Source organism: Rattus norvegicus, chromosome 15, assembly GCF_021556685.1.
Source record: "Rattus norvegicus strain SHRSP/BbbUtx chromosome 15, alternate assembly SHRSP_T2T, whole genome shotgun sequence".
Classification (NCBI taxonomy): domain Eukaryota; kingdom Metazoa; phylum Chordata; class Mammalia; order Rodentia; family Muridae; genus Rattus; species Rattus norvegicus.
Genome location: NC_141548.1, coordinates 37,210,133 through 37,224,995, shown reverse-complemented (window position 1 = coordinate 37,224,995; position 14,863 = coordinate 37,210,133). Strand labels below are relative to the sequence as shown.

At 40.1% G+C, this 14,863-nt stretch overlaps 3 protein-coding genes across 7 annotated transcripts in view; 2 read left to right on the top strand and 1 right to left on the bottom strand.

The window, feature by feature from the left end:
* The window catches only part of Cab39l (calcium binding protein 39-like), a 103,716-nt gene extending 91,078 nt beyond the window's left edge, over positions 1–12,638 (bottom strand). For all 4 annotated transcript variants that reach the window (XM_087585260.1, XM_087585259.1, XM_087585258.1 and 1 more), the window contains exon 1: positions 12,592–12,638. The gene's annotated coding sequence lies outside the window, so the exon portion shown is untranslated. The remainder of the gene's footprint in view (positions 1–12,591) is intronic.
* Positions 12,639–12,835: 197 nt separating this feature from the next.
* Positions 12,836–14,863, top strand: part of LOC146719387 (Setdb2-Phf11c readthrough) — a 58,308-nt gene continuing 56,280 nt past the window's right edge. The window contains 1 exon segment of the mRNA NM_001447420.1: positions 12,836–13,084. The gene's annotated coding sequence lies outside the window, so the exon portion shown is untranslated.
* Setdb2 (SET domain bifurcated histone lysine methyltransferase 2) overlaps positions 12,836–14,863 on the top strand; it is a 39,109-nt gene continuing 37,081 nt past the window's right edge. For both annotated transcript variants that reach the window (NM_001447069.1, NM_001447062.1), the window contains 1 exon segment: positions 12,836–13,084. The gene's annotated coding sequence lies outside the window, so the exon portion shown is untranslated.

Below are 14,863 nucleotides of genomic sequence, written 5' to 3'. Positions count from 1 at the left end.
ACTATTGGGTTCTTAGCCTCTCCAGCATACAGATAACCATTGTGGAAGACCTAGCATTTAACATATAAGTCATTTGAATGAATCTTTTAAAATGTATGTTCATTTTACTGGTTCTGTATTCCAGGGCATCCTGCCTAACGAAAGCAGTGCTCAGGAACCACCGGCACAAAATTGTAGACTGTTATTTTATTTTAGTATTTTTAAAATGGATTACTAAAGGTTTTAATGCCTGTGCCAAAGGATACATGTATGTGATTCGGCTGAATACTGCAGGACTCCCTCCCAGGTACTGTGTTAATGTATCCATGTTTACCAGTAATGTACCCATTTGCCTATTTTTCAACCAGCTGAAGAGTATAACTTCTAAACTTTGGTGAGAAAAGTCTTAAAGTAGCTTTAATTTTGCATGTGTACATACATTTGTAGGCACGTGTGTACATTTAGAAGTTAATTTTAGTTGATTATCCTTCCACACTTTGGTTTTTGAGACAGGAATGTTCACTGATCCCAGAGCCCACTGACTAGCTAGGCTGGCTGGCTAGTTAGCTCCAAGGATCCTATCTCTACCATCCCCCTTCTCCCTCCTCTCAACATTACCAGGCTGGAACTGCAGAAGCATGCTGCTGTTCTTGGCTTTTATGTGGGTGCGGGGTTCAAACAAAGGTCCTAGAAAGCATTAGGACAGCAAGCACGTTACCATGAAGCCATCTCCCTACCCCCAAACAGTTTTAATTTGAACTTCTCCGTGTCACTGAAGCTGGGCCCTCTTTTATCCAGTTACCATTTCCTATCACCTTTCTCTATGAAGTTTCTTTGCAAATCTATGGTTCATGATTTGCCTAGATTTTTAGAAACTGGTTTTAATTAAAATTAGCTTCAAACATTTCCCCCAATTTGTCATTTGTCCTTGCTTTTGTAATATTTCACTATGCAAATTCTTCAGGGTTATAAAAACTTTGACTTATACTTTCAGACTTTGGCTGAATTGTTCCACAGGTGTTTTGCTCAGTGTCACTGTTAAGAAGTCTGTTGCTAGCCTCCTTTCTTCCTGGAAACCCAAGGAAAAAAATCAATTTTCTTGAAAGGGAACTAAGCTATAACTTGAAGGTAATCGTTTTGGATTAATCATCCCAGTAAACAGGAACTTCCTAAGATGGGAGACGGGAGGCATTGTCTACATGGTGTTGGTACCATGGAGAACATGGAACATCAACACTACTTTGCCACTGACACCTGAAGGCATTTTCATTATGTATACTTGAGTCTTTTCTGTTTAAATCATGCTTCCATGAGTAGAAGTTCAAATATCAGCCCTATTATTGCTTTTCATCTTAGGAACTGAAATCTTTCACCTTATATCTTAATCATTTCCTAGGCACTGGTGATGTGATTCTGCAATAGAACATACCTAGACTATAAGGCCCTGAGTTCAAGCCTCAGCAGAATACACGTGTCTTTCTCTGTGTATACACACACATCCCATTGTCATTTTTTTTTTTTGGCTGTCTTCATGACTTCGGTCAATGCCTCTAATTTAGTGTTTCCCTTAGCTAACACTGAGTTTAGCTTCATCTTAAAAGATAAAGGATTTTAATAAAGATTTTATTTCCTAAGTTCAGAAAATTCATCCTCTTTTTTGGGGGGTTATGAATTTGGATTTGGGGCATTCTGTGTCTGCACTTTCTTGGAAGGAGCACAGCACTGCAGTTTCGTTAGCGCTACCACTGTTCCAAGCATATTAATCACACCTGAAACGTTTTAACTCCTGCTTCAGTCTCTTCTTAAGTAACATGTTGTCTGTCATCTTCTGCTCGCTTTGAAGTGTTTTCTTTTTCCTAAACCAGATGGCAGTACAACTAAATAGACTGGAAGGATGAATGTGAATGACCGATTTCAATAGTACTATTAATTGGTTTTGTGTTTATTTTCATCTCTGACTCTTTTCTGGGTAGGAGGCAGACTTATCACCTTCCTTTTGGTTTCCTTGGCTCTGCTACCTCTTCTTGCTGACTGCCAAATCTTCACTACCTGAAGACTCCACCCTTCAAGGCTGCCCTCTTTCCTTAGACTCAGTACCTTTTTGAGACTGCCTCTTGGGCAGTTTTAGCTCTTTTGTCCAAGTCTCACATACCTCAGCACTTCCTTGGGTCTTCTATCCTGCATCAAGTATTTTGCCTACAGAGCTACCTTCCTGCCCTTTTCATTTTTTAACATCTTTTGTAGTTTTTATGACAGCTGCTGTGTCATTAAGTGACATTTTAAGATCCTTACTGTGAATTTAACTTAATCAAAGTCCTTCATCCAATTGCTCTTCAACCCATCTTCTGCCTTGCCTTACTTTTTATGGGTTGGAGGCAGTGTTAGGAATTGAACTAAAGCTTTACAACATGTTTGGGAAGTGTTCTAATACTGAGCCACATCTCAAGCCCCCTCCCCTCATCTTCTACCAAGATGACAGAGCTTGTTTTCTCAAATATGTATTATTTACATAGTACATCCTGGTCCTCCCTTCTCTGTAATTAATAACTATATTACCATTACTCTTTCTTCTACTACTCCTACTTTTTTTTGTTTGTTTGTTTGTTTTTCTTTCTTTTTTTTCGGGGCTGGGGACCGTGCCGAACCCAGGACCTTGCGCTTCCTAGGCAAGCGCTCTACCACTGAGCCAAATCCCCAACCCCTACTACTCCTACTTTTACTGCACTTCCTTTATTTAACAACTTCAAATTCCCTTTTTGACAAACTCGATGCACATCTAAACACTCAGTGTAGGGCACCAACTGCATAGATTTTTCCCCATATCTGGCAATCTCTAAGTTTCTGTACATCACTGGGTGTCCTAAGCTTGTTATAAGATTGCCCATTTAGCAGACTGCACAGGTTAAGGATTTTACTTATTTCCAACACCAGTTACAGAACCTACATTGTTATCTACACTTCTGATCAACCAGTTATGAACTGGAGGTCCCCACAACATACCCTCTTGGGGTCAATAGTTTGCTAGAACTCATTGAACTCAAGAAAGTGTCTCTGTACTACTGCAATGTGGCTCATGTGGGAAATAACATATGGAGGGGTAAAACAGTCCACCCTAAATGTCCTGGCTTCAGAGGAAATAACCACAACCTATAAATACAGACAGTCCCTCCTGGTTTTTGTCTCATCCCTCCTATAACTTATTACACTGCTATGGGCAAGGCAGAAGCAAACTGAGAATTTCTCCCTGGATATGACCAAAACTCTAAATACAAATTTACATCAGATCTGTAAACTCCATATACTTACATATATAAATTCTTTTTCTCTTAATGTGGAATGAGGACATGTCTTGAGACCTATAGACAAACCTTATGGCAGAGAATTCAGTAAGACTTCTAACACTACATTATGACGTCTCTGACTCAGGATGGTGGAAGAGAATGAATAAACTGGAGGAGTAAGGACAAAGGGCAGAGCTTCTGTGCTTTGCTACACCATCCCTAGCCATGTAGGCATGAGCATAAAATTGCCACGAGGGACTGAATTCAAACATCCTTTCACTCCAGGTGTAGGAGTGAAGCCTGGAAGTTCAAATTAGTATGTGTGCGTAGTACCATACTATAGTGCACACTCAGAGGTCAAAAGACCTTAAATGTTCCTCAAGTAACATGGCCTTATTTTTGAGACAGAATCCCTCAGTGGTTGGAGTTCAACAAGTTGGCTAGGCTGCCTGGCAAGGGAGCCCTAAGAACTCACCACCTCAGCCTCTATGGCAGTGGAATTACAAGTCTGAATCACCAAATCAAGCTTTTTTCACTTGGGTTCTGGGGACTGAATTCCTATCCTCATGCTTGCAAAGCAAGCACTTTCTAATTAAGCAATCTCCCCAGCCCTGAAAATTCCAACTATTTGATGACATAGTTGGTTCATCAAGTTTACAATCTTATAAGCTTCTTTCCTGCAGGCTAGCTTACATATGCTGGAAGGTGCTATATAGGAGCTGAGGGGGAAAAGTCATTAAGTCTTACCCAGCTATGGAACCTGTGAACTCTAACATTTGACTTAGAAGGTGTGTCCATTGGTGCATTAGTGTTATGGGGGTAACCTACAGCTTTCTACTAGGACTTTAGGTCTACCTCAGAGGGAGTTCATGTCTGGCACTTTAAAACTAGGCAAGAACCCATGACTGTGGAGATCATAAGCCCTACCACTATTATTTTGCTAAAGGAATACAGCATCAAACTGCCTTCTATATACTTCTATATCCACATACCCATAGTCCAATGCAACTCTCACCCCTTATCACTTCTTTATGCAGCAGGCAGAAGTTAATACAAAGACTCACAATTGGTCAGCTACAGAGAATGACTGTGGACTGCTTATTAGCCTTACATAGGACTTCTAGATCATCTTCCTTAATATCATCCCTAGACTCAGGGAACACCACAGAAAAGCAGCCAAAAACAAAAGAGCCAGAAGTGGGAGGTGGGGGTGTACTGTTGTGAAATGGTGTCTTTTGGACATGACAAGGCCACCACACTCATAAACTCATAGTAACTGTGGTTGTGGGCACAAGATATGTACGAATTCAAGCTGAATCAACAGTTCAGCAGGAAGATGAGGGACTCAAGAGGCCCATAGCTAAAATAGATAGTTGCTGGGAGAGGAAAAGTCAAGTTTTTTAATGGTGTGGCCTATAGTGTGTATGGGCCGGTGGATGGTACCTTATACCCACGTACATGTTGGCAGAACTAATCGGGCCCAGTGGGGAAAAGAGGGGGTTGGGGGGACCTCAGAAAGTTAGAGGGATATGGATGTAGTGTCTGGAATGGGTTAGAGAAGGTATTGGTAATGGTATAATTTAATTACCTTGCATTATATTCATGTATGAAACTGCCAAAGAATAAAACAATTTAAATTGATTTACAACTTTCTTTAACTATAAATTTCATGTAATTTTTTCAGCAAAAGACTACCAATCAGAATAACTTGAACCAATGTTTCTATTCACAGTTTAGGCACAGTACTTTCATTTCTTCTAAAACAGACTTGACGATAGTGGGTTATGTTCCTTCTATATTGTCAAAGCTCAAAGCTCTAAAACCATTATTCCCAACTTTTAATGTTGGAGCTATTACAGAAAATATTTAATGCTTAGCACTTGACTTGGTATGCCACTATAGTCAGAAATGGCGTAAAATTTTTGGAGCATATTCTGGTGGTTTGAATTACTGTTTTTCTTTAATAGTTTTTTTTTTTAATGTTGCTTTATTATCTAGAAGAAAATATATTGCTGCTAAAAGCACCAAATCCATGTGATATTTTTTTCCAGGTCACTTGGTCTTTCTTCCATGACTAAAAAAAAAAGGTTAGTTTTTAAAATCCAACCAATTTACAAGACATTTCAGCGTTAAGTGTTCTGGGCTGAGTTCCAGATTTTGGGGTGCCTTTCAACAGTCGGCCTTTATCCTTTAGTGTTAAGTGTTCAGCACTGTAGATCTGACAGTTGCTTCGGTCTAATGCTTTGGTGTACAGATTTTATTATGACAGAATGAGCACAAAGTTTACTGTTCAAACTACCTTCAAGCTTTTAATCCACTGGCATTAGGTGCACAATGTTATACAACAAGCACTAAGTTTGGTTTACATGAGAGGAAATCTTTATTTGGTTGCCTGTCTTTTTTTTTTTTTTTTCCCATCTTCTTCTTTTAAAATAATGTTGTAGTAGTTTGAAGGAAAATGGCCCCTGTAGGCTCACAAGGATTGGCACTATAAAGAGATGTGCTATTATTGGAGGAAGTTTCTCAGCCTCTTCCTGCTGCCTTTGGATCTAGATGCAGAATTTTGATACCTCTGAAGCACTGCCCTGAACTGTAAGCTAGTCCTAATTAAATGCTGTCCTTTATAAGAGTTGCCATAGACATGGTGTCTCTTCACAGCAGTGGAAACCCTAAGACTGAAGTAGTCCCAGGCTGGCCTGGAACTCAAGAGATCTACCTGCCACTGCCTCCTAGGCTCTGGGATTAAAGGTCCCTATTACTGTGCCAGCTTTTGTCTTTACTTTAGCTTTCCAAAGGATACTGGTTTCTCATTTCCTTCTTTTTCTCTTATTGTGCCATCATATGGGATACACACTCACCATTTTTCACTAAAAGTGTCATTCACTATTGTCACTTAAAAGTGCCTCCTTTTCTCAAACCTTTCCTGAGTTCTACCAGCCCCCACTTATCCTTGTATGTTGTAGCTACCTGGCTTCTGACATCCTTTTGTTTGATTTATATGTTTCTTTAAAGATTTCATCTTAACCAGGCACAGTGATTCAAAGCCGCAACTCTAGCATCATGGAGATAAAGGCAGGAGAGTCAAGTGTTTCCTGCCAACCTCAGCTACAAATGAAACAATAGAAAGATTTCACTTTTGCTACAATTTCTCTAAGCTAAACTACTTAAAATTATCATTTTTATGTATTATGGACACATTGTTCTGGTGTCTTTTCATAATATAATGTAGTATGAGTTGTTGTTTTATCTTATAATTTGTTATATATTTATGTAGTTTCCTGGACTCAAACAGGGCTCCTGGATTTGTTTTAAGCACGAGTTGGAGTTTTTCAAACTTTATTGCCCAACTGACCCTTGAGTTGTTTCCAGTTTTGGTAATGAAAAAATTACTTGTTTCTTCTCACTCTTCATCAAAAAACATCATCACCATGAGAAATGCAGACTTAAGACAGTACCAATGATGGCTGTAGCTCGGTATAGCTGCACTGCACTTAGAAGCTGTGCTAGGGCATGGCTGGGCTCACTTTATTGAGGACCCAGTGACTGTACTATTTGCACTGCACATCAGCAACGGGAGTCTGGTCCTTGCTATGCAATTTATCTTTATTTTTTCTTCATTCTCACAGGTTGTTTCCCCAATTATTCCATGTCCTTTTCATTAGACAGAAAATAGGTATCACTAAATATCCTTTCAAGAAGTTGAATCCAGTCACCACAATGGTCATACCATAATCTAAAGACCACTGTGGTAGTTCTATAGGGTAGCTTCTTTTTCAAAAGAATAAAGTTACAGGAGAGCATAAACCTTGATTTCATTTCCTCTGGATTCTCCTAGAAATGGCTATTGATACGTCTTCACAGGCTGTTTTCTGAAGTGACGCAGTCCTGCCTGAGCCAATCACTAGGGCTTTATCTTCTTATGTCCCAGAGAGATTTGTCTTGGAAAGTTTGAAAAGATAATCTCACAAATTCTATATGTTCTTCAGTTTTACAAGCTTTTCCTTTTAAAAACAACAACAACAAGAAACTGGTTTTCCTTTTATTCTTTTCTACCTGGTATTGTTATTTACTTGCAAGGGACAGACTGTGAAGATAGACTTTCCACACTAGTGTGTCCAATTGTTTGACACTACATCACAATGTTGTCAGCTACAAAGTCCATTCCAAAAAACCGTGCAATCAAGTTACAAAGGCTACCTATGCTGGGCCTGAGTTCATTATACCTCCCACAAAACTTTTTGCTTTGAAATATACTTTAAATGAGCAAATATTCATCAAATATAAAATTCGTCATTACTGTCAGTAAGAGGTGTTTCCTCTGAAGGAATATGGACTGGGTTAACTAATTCAGTGAACCCTGTTTACACTTTCAGGAGGCAGTCTGGCACTGGCACTATAAACCAAGGATATATAAACTCTCTAGCTTCACTTCATTTTAGTTGATTTTAAAACAAAACAAAAAGCCACTAACTGTGGTCAGATTTGTCGGTATAGGCCTCAATACCAGCATGTGTCAGACAGAGAAGCTCTCAAGTCCCAAACTACCCTGGATATATAATAACACTGAGTCTCAAAAACAAAACAGAAAAAAAAATCACTAGACACAATGATACACATCAATAATGCCAGTACTCAGCAAGTTGGCAGCCTAGGCTACATGAGATTCTGTTTGATTAATTTCCCACTAGTTCAACAACCTAATAGGCTCAAACTGTTATATTTTGTTCTTTTCCTCCAAGAAAGTAAGCTTTTTTTTTTTTTTTTTTTTTTTTGGAAATTGTTTTAAGTCTTATTATATGGTCCAGGTTAGAGAATTCCTCTCACTCTGGGATTACAGGCATGAGCTAACTCACTCAGCTTGATGGTTGCAGCTTAGTGATTAACTGCAAGGTTAGTTACTCCTGGGAAAAGGAACTAAGTATCTTTTTATGGAAAAATCAAAATGGTATTTGACATAGTTCTTTTTTACAACTGTGGAGTTAAAACAAAGAAAACCCATTTAGTGTGTGTGTGTGTGTGTGTGTGTGTGTGTGTGTGTGTGTGTGTGCGCATGCGGAGGTTAGAAGGTAACTTGTGGGAACTCCCCTTCTGCCATGTGTACCCTGGGATTGAACCTAGGTTCTTGGGCTTGGTAGCAATCACCAGGTCCCAAGACCAGCATCTTAAAATAATTTACAGAACTCAAGGACATCTGAGAGTCTCTGGACAATATCACAGTATAGATTAAGAATTTGTTAATCTTATTCACTGATTGAACATAAAATAATCTTAACTGGCTCAGAAATCTTGTGGGGGTTTTTGTTTGTTTGTTTGTTAACCTAAAAGCTACAAGGACTGGAACAGAAGACAAAGGCTGATCAGTGCTTCCAGACTAATCCAGTAGACAACAAAGTACAGGCTCTGGGTGTTGGGGACCCCACTCAGCATGAAGCCTTACTGACTGCCCTTGCTTCTCCCTTACCTCTCTAAAAAAGCTCTCTGCACTCAAATTCTTCACTCAATGGTCTTGGCTGGTGGAAGTTTCCCATCTTCTTTGATGGCTATCTTTCCAAATCGTTTTCCTGCCCTGAATCACTGGAGAGCAGCCAGACCTGGATTGAGTATCAGCACCAGTTACTTTCAAAAGAACGGACTTGTCAGTAGTGGGAACCTCTGCTGCAGCACAGAATACCAAGCTCTGTGTCCACAGATAAATAAAAGGCTACACACATCATATTTGAAAAGGATAAAATCTACCCATCTACCTCAGTCTATCCCCACTCAGGAGACTCACAGAATCACCATGAATAGTGACAAAAGTAGCGGCAATATTACATGATTTGGTGTGACCATATAAAAAATCACTTGAAATAAATTGAGGCATAAAATTCAGCTATTACCACTTGCCAATATTTTTCCTCTAGCAAAATAAACGTTATCTTTCCATTTAGGCATTCGGCATTTATTTTTTTTTCTTTTTTTTCCGGAGCTGGGGACCGAACCCAGGGCCTTGCGCTTGCTAGGCAAGTGCTCTACCACTGAGCTAAATCCCCAACCCCTCATTCGGCATTTATAAATAACATGGCACAATGTGGCTAACTGGTTCCTAAGCAGAGCTGCATGGTGAGAGTGGCAGAAGGGTAGGAATATGGGTCTCTGACATCTATCTGCAACATGGATAGCTCTTCTTTTACATTAGAAATGGATCATTTATTCTTAAAAGCCACCTTCACTTTAGTAATTTTATCATGGTCAAACTCTACCTTAATTTGAAAAAAGTCTAACTAAGGAATGTAAGATTTGTCGTGAATACCATGACATATAATTGGTTCACTGAGAAAAGTCTCAGCATTGGAGTTTCAAACTGCCCCAGGCTCCCTGCGTTGTCAACACCAAAGCGGGGTGTGAGGGGAGGAGTTAAATTTAGAGTGAAGAGAACAGAAAGACAAAAGTAAAAAGCCATTACAGGAATTGCAGCTATGGACAGGTTATTAAATTGGACAAAAGGAAAATCTGAGTCACACAGAAGATACCCACATCAGTAATCAAGATAATAAAGGAAACATGAGAGATGTATACATATATTTAGAACTGTTAAAACTATCAGAAATGAGAGGCTGGCGAGATGGCTTAGGGCTTCCAGAGGACCGGGGTTCAATTCCTAGCACCCACATGGCAGCTCACAACTGTCTGTAACTCCATTATCTGACACCCTCACATATACATGCGGGCAAAACACCAATGCACATAAGATAAAAGTAAATAGATTAAAACAAACAAAAAAACCACCAAAGACTATCAGAAACATGTCTTTAGTGCTCAAGCAAAAATGTGGCATATAGGTCTCACTTGCATTAAAATGCTAATTTAAGCAATAGGAACAAATGAGATTGTGAATACTGAAGTTAAAAGCTGGCCAGGAAAGGATCCTTATATCCTTTAACAAAAGTAAACAAAGCAACAGGATGTCAAAGATTTCCCAGGAAATCCTATAGTTAATCCCTAGGATCTAGAGGGATACAGGGCAAATAGAGCTAGGATGAGGAAGAGAGAGACCAAGTGCTTGTCTAGCAATGTTCCGGGCCCTGACCTTGAACCTAAGCACTGTGAGGGGAGGCAGAGTAGATCAAATATATGCTTCTAAAACTTTTTTTAAAAAACCTAAACAATCTCCAAATATCCAACCATGTAAATCACACCGGCTTATGGGAATTCTTATGACATTTTAATTATTTATTTGGGTACTGAGTATTGAACCCAGGATTCTCTTACATGTTCTATCAATGAGACATACTCTTGGCCTTTAAAATTATTTTTAAAGGGCTAGAGATACCTTCATAAGAATTGATTAAATAAAATGCCATGTGGGAAACAATTTGAATTTCCACAAATATCCGTATACTGTATTTTAACTTGGTACATTTACCATCTACTGTCTGGTTTCAATCAATATAATTCACTATGAGGATAAACAGTACAGCTAAACATAAAGACTTACACGTCTAAAGGTCAAAATGACCAAGGCTTTTTGTGAGTCATCTAATCAACGAAATCTTAACATTTTAAAGACCTGCCTCATACCTCAATTTTCAAATTAGCTTTTGTCTCAAACCTTTCTGCAAATTAAGAAGACCACTGGCATAGTAAGGAGGAATTTAGACGTTTCTCCCACCACTGCCCTCAGCTAATCTAGAGATAAACAAATTTTCCTTTACCAAACTGTTTAATTCTTTTGAAATCAGGAAAAGTTAAGTTAGTGGGTTTACGGACCAGCAATATTAATACATACTGTGATCACCAATTCATACTAAAGTATGACTAGCCACCCTTTTTGAGTATGGGTTGCGGCTTTAAAAAGTAAAGAAGAGTCAAGTTTTTGTGTGTGTGATGTTTGTGTTTGGTTCTTTCTGTCACAATATCCCCCTCCTTTACTGTCGACTCAGTGGATTCTCCAGTTAACCTCGAACAACTGAAGTTATTCAACCTTGAAAGAAACTAAAGTGAAGATACTAAGGTTAACTCTCAGGTTCTCATGTTTACCAAAATTGTTAAAAGATAATCACAAAATATTTGTCTCTAACAGGCTAGACTTTCAGATCTGGCAGTTTCTTTCGAATGAAAAACACTACATGCTTTCTACTTCCTTTTCTACTTAACTTCTTTCAAGAGAAAACTGGAAAGAGGAAAGCGCAGAGCGCAGTGTCTTGCTCTTCACAGTCTCGTAGCAAACTCCTTAAGTGATTTCCTGCTCCATGAAAAGGAAGCTAGGATAGCATGACAGACTTAGACATTTACAAAGTTGTCATGGCTTTTTTGTTTGTTTGGTTTTGGCTGAGTGCATTGAACATATTCGACATGCGTGAAATGTGAAGCTTCACAACTTCCTTTTTGAATGTCTTAATTTTAATTGCATAGATGTCTTCATTGAGTTGTATTGTTTTGGGGGTTGGTTAATTTTAGTGTGATGTTTTTTATTTATTTGCAAAGTTTTTTTTTAATGTTAAAAATATGTAAAGAGAAATTTACAAAAAAAAATTTTTTTTCAGCACTGTGAAACAAGGGCAAGGGTATGGCGCTCTGATAAAACCACAACTTGAGCCGGTGGCAGAAGGATCCCGTTAGGGTCAGCCTGAGCTACATACCTAGTTTGAAGTGACTCTGGATTATACAAGATACTGTTCCACAACAAAATACTAGCTTACTTCCCGTTACTGCGAACCAACTCTTTTTAGGGTTTTGTTGTTCTCTTTTTTTTTAAGTCACTGAAGGAATGCTGGCTGCTCATTTTATGAATAAAAACGACTCTCACACAACCTGATGTCCATTTATGCCAAAGGATGACCTTATTCTAAAGGGCCACTCCCAAGAACTCTCGAGAAGGGCAAGAGTTCAGCAGTCGGTCCCTGGCAATTGACAAAAGGTTCTCTATCGACCCGGAGGCCAGTTGTTGAGACATCCCCCTCTCCCTTCCACGACTGGCTTTTCCTTTCTGAATCCTGCAGCCTGCCTCCTTTAATCATGAGAGGGGTCAACGGTGGGAATCTCTGCGCCACTAGCACTGTTGAGAAACTCTCAGAAACCAAGTGATCAAGGTTAAGACATGAAAGCCCGCGCCAGACCTCTAACGACCAGCAAAGCCAAGCCGGGGCTACCACCACCACCACGCCTGCCCCCCAAAGCCAGGGAGGAGACTCCAGCCGAGAAGAGGCCCCTGCTAGGAAAGTCTCCCCGTTACTCCCAACGCTCCCGTCACTCTCAGGACTCTCCTTCCAGAACTAGTAGCTCCACACACACTTCCAGAGGCGGAGAAGGCCCGCTGTAGCCACACACAAGATGGCAGCCACACACCTACCGAGGAGAGCGCTGCGCCACCACTCCAGCGAAGCGCCTCTCTAGACTGAGGAGAGCCCTATTGGTCGAAGCGGTCAGCGCGAGAGGGACCGAGATAATCGCTGACCAATCAGGAGGCAGCGCTTTCAGCCAGGAGCCCGGGGGCCGCGGAAACAGCGCGGAGCTCCCAGGCGTTGAGCGTCAGGGGCTGCAGCCAATAGGCGTCTGAGCTGGCGCAGCGAAGGCGGAGAATGCTGTGGACTGGTGTTTCCCGGGTTGAGGTGAGGGCGCCTCAAGACTTCACGCTCAAGTGGGGGCTGTACAGGGCGAGCAGGGTGCCAGCCGGCTTCAACCCGCTGTCCTGGTAGCTGAGGTGGCCGGGGGCTCTCAGCCGCATCTCTCCCTCTGTCTTGCGGCGCTCTCTTTCGTGGCTGCTGGTTCCGAGTAATTTGGCTATAATGGGCTGTTGGCAGCGGAGCACAGTTTAAATCTCAGGACACTGGTCCGTTGCACAGGTAAGATTACACTGGCTGTGAAAAATTATCAGTTGAAGTTGATTTGTATCTTAGGAGCGACAGACTGACTCACCACTCACAGTCCAAGATCAGTAAAGTCAGTGCAGAACGGTATGTGGTTGACAGATCTTTTACCGTTCTTATTATATTAATGAAGAAAACCAAAGTGGAAAATTAATTTACGTTTAATCTTAGGTTGGGTAAGCAGACTGCCACATACAGTAGGACAAGTTTCTATTCTTCCTCTATTATTCCACATTCTTTTCCCCATTATTGTTGTGTGGGTTACATAGAAGACACGACTTACACTCCATAAACAGAAAGCCTATCAAAGAACCAAGAAGATAGTGGGATCTTAGCCTTTTTAGTTTGGTTCCTCCATCCCCGCCCACCCCCTAAGTAAAAAAGGGAACTTAGATCTAAATGAAGTTGTATTTTTTACCAGATGAAAGCATGAGTCGGGAAAAGAAATTTAAACATATTCTACTGACAAGCTGGGAGGTGGTGGCACAGACCTTTAATTTCATCACTGGCGGGGGGGGGGGGGGGTGAGAGGGGAAGGGGGGGGGAAGAGTCTAGCGCATCTCTTGAGTTCTCTCCAGACTGAGTTCCAGGATAGCGAGGGTTACACAGAGAAATGTTGTCTCAAAATATAAAACAAACAAAAAGTACACTGACAGTGAGATATTAGTCTTGTCTTTGAAAGATAACTTTGTGGTTTAAATTTTCTTAACTTTTTTTTTGGCAATTTTTTTCTTTTGTAAATTAGCTTTCAAGCTATACTGGTGGGAGCTTTTTCTCTAGTTTGTTGTTTGCTGTGTGGAACTCCAGCCTGGTCCTCACCTGCTCTTTCCTGAGATGTCAGACTGTGAGTGTACTGAGGTGGAAGCTACTAGAACCAGCTTGGCAATGTCTCTGCAGCGCTTGGGTGTCTGTAGCCTTAGTTTACAGTGGAAAGGTTGACTGGCTGAAGTACAGTTTATGGTTCATGTTTACCTTTAAACACTTTGCATTTCTGGTGCGTCTGGTTAGCAGTGTGAGATGCGTTTCTTCTTGGTTAACAGATTTTCAAGTTTGTAAGAGTGGTACTCTGAAGCATATCACAATTGTATATGTAAAGCATGTTCTGGGCTGAAATTGTAGCTCAGTCAGAATGCTTGCCTTGTTTGTACAAAGCCCTGGTTTGGAACTTGAGCACCACGTAAGTCCAGCCTTTCTCAAAAGGAAAACGAGAGACGAGAGAAATTGTATTCCACTTGGCTATTTTCGAAAGTGTATGTTTTTTTAGCCCTGCGAGGATCAATATATTCACACTGTTTTAAAATATTTAATTCTCTTAAGCACAGCCCCCGCAGTTTAGTGTGCTTGTTACTTCTTATCCACAGTGCAACCTTCTTCATGTATTTCAGAACTCTCATCTCCTTGGGGAGTTAGTTTCCTGCCATCCTTTTGTGTTATGATGGTGATTACCATTATCTTGAGTTCCTCATGTTTCATTTTCTCACAGAGACCTCACCAACTGTCTGTTGAGAGTTGGTTCCCTTTTAGTTTTAAACATGACTGTATACACTGTTTTAAAGCCTTCGTACATTCTACTGGTTTATGGCATGGAAAAAAAACAGAAAAATTTACCATGTATTGACTAACACTTTAATAATTCAAAATAATTTTTTAGTTTCACCACTATATATATAATATATATTATATAAATAATCAGAAAAATTCACAAAATATTTGTTCCAGCATTATATATAACAAAAATATTCAAAACTTTATACT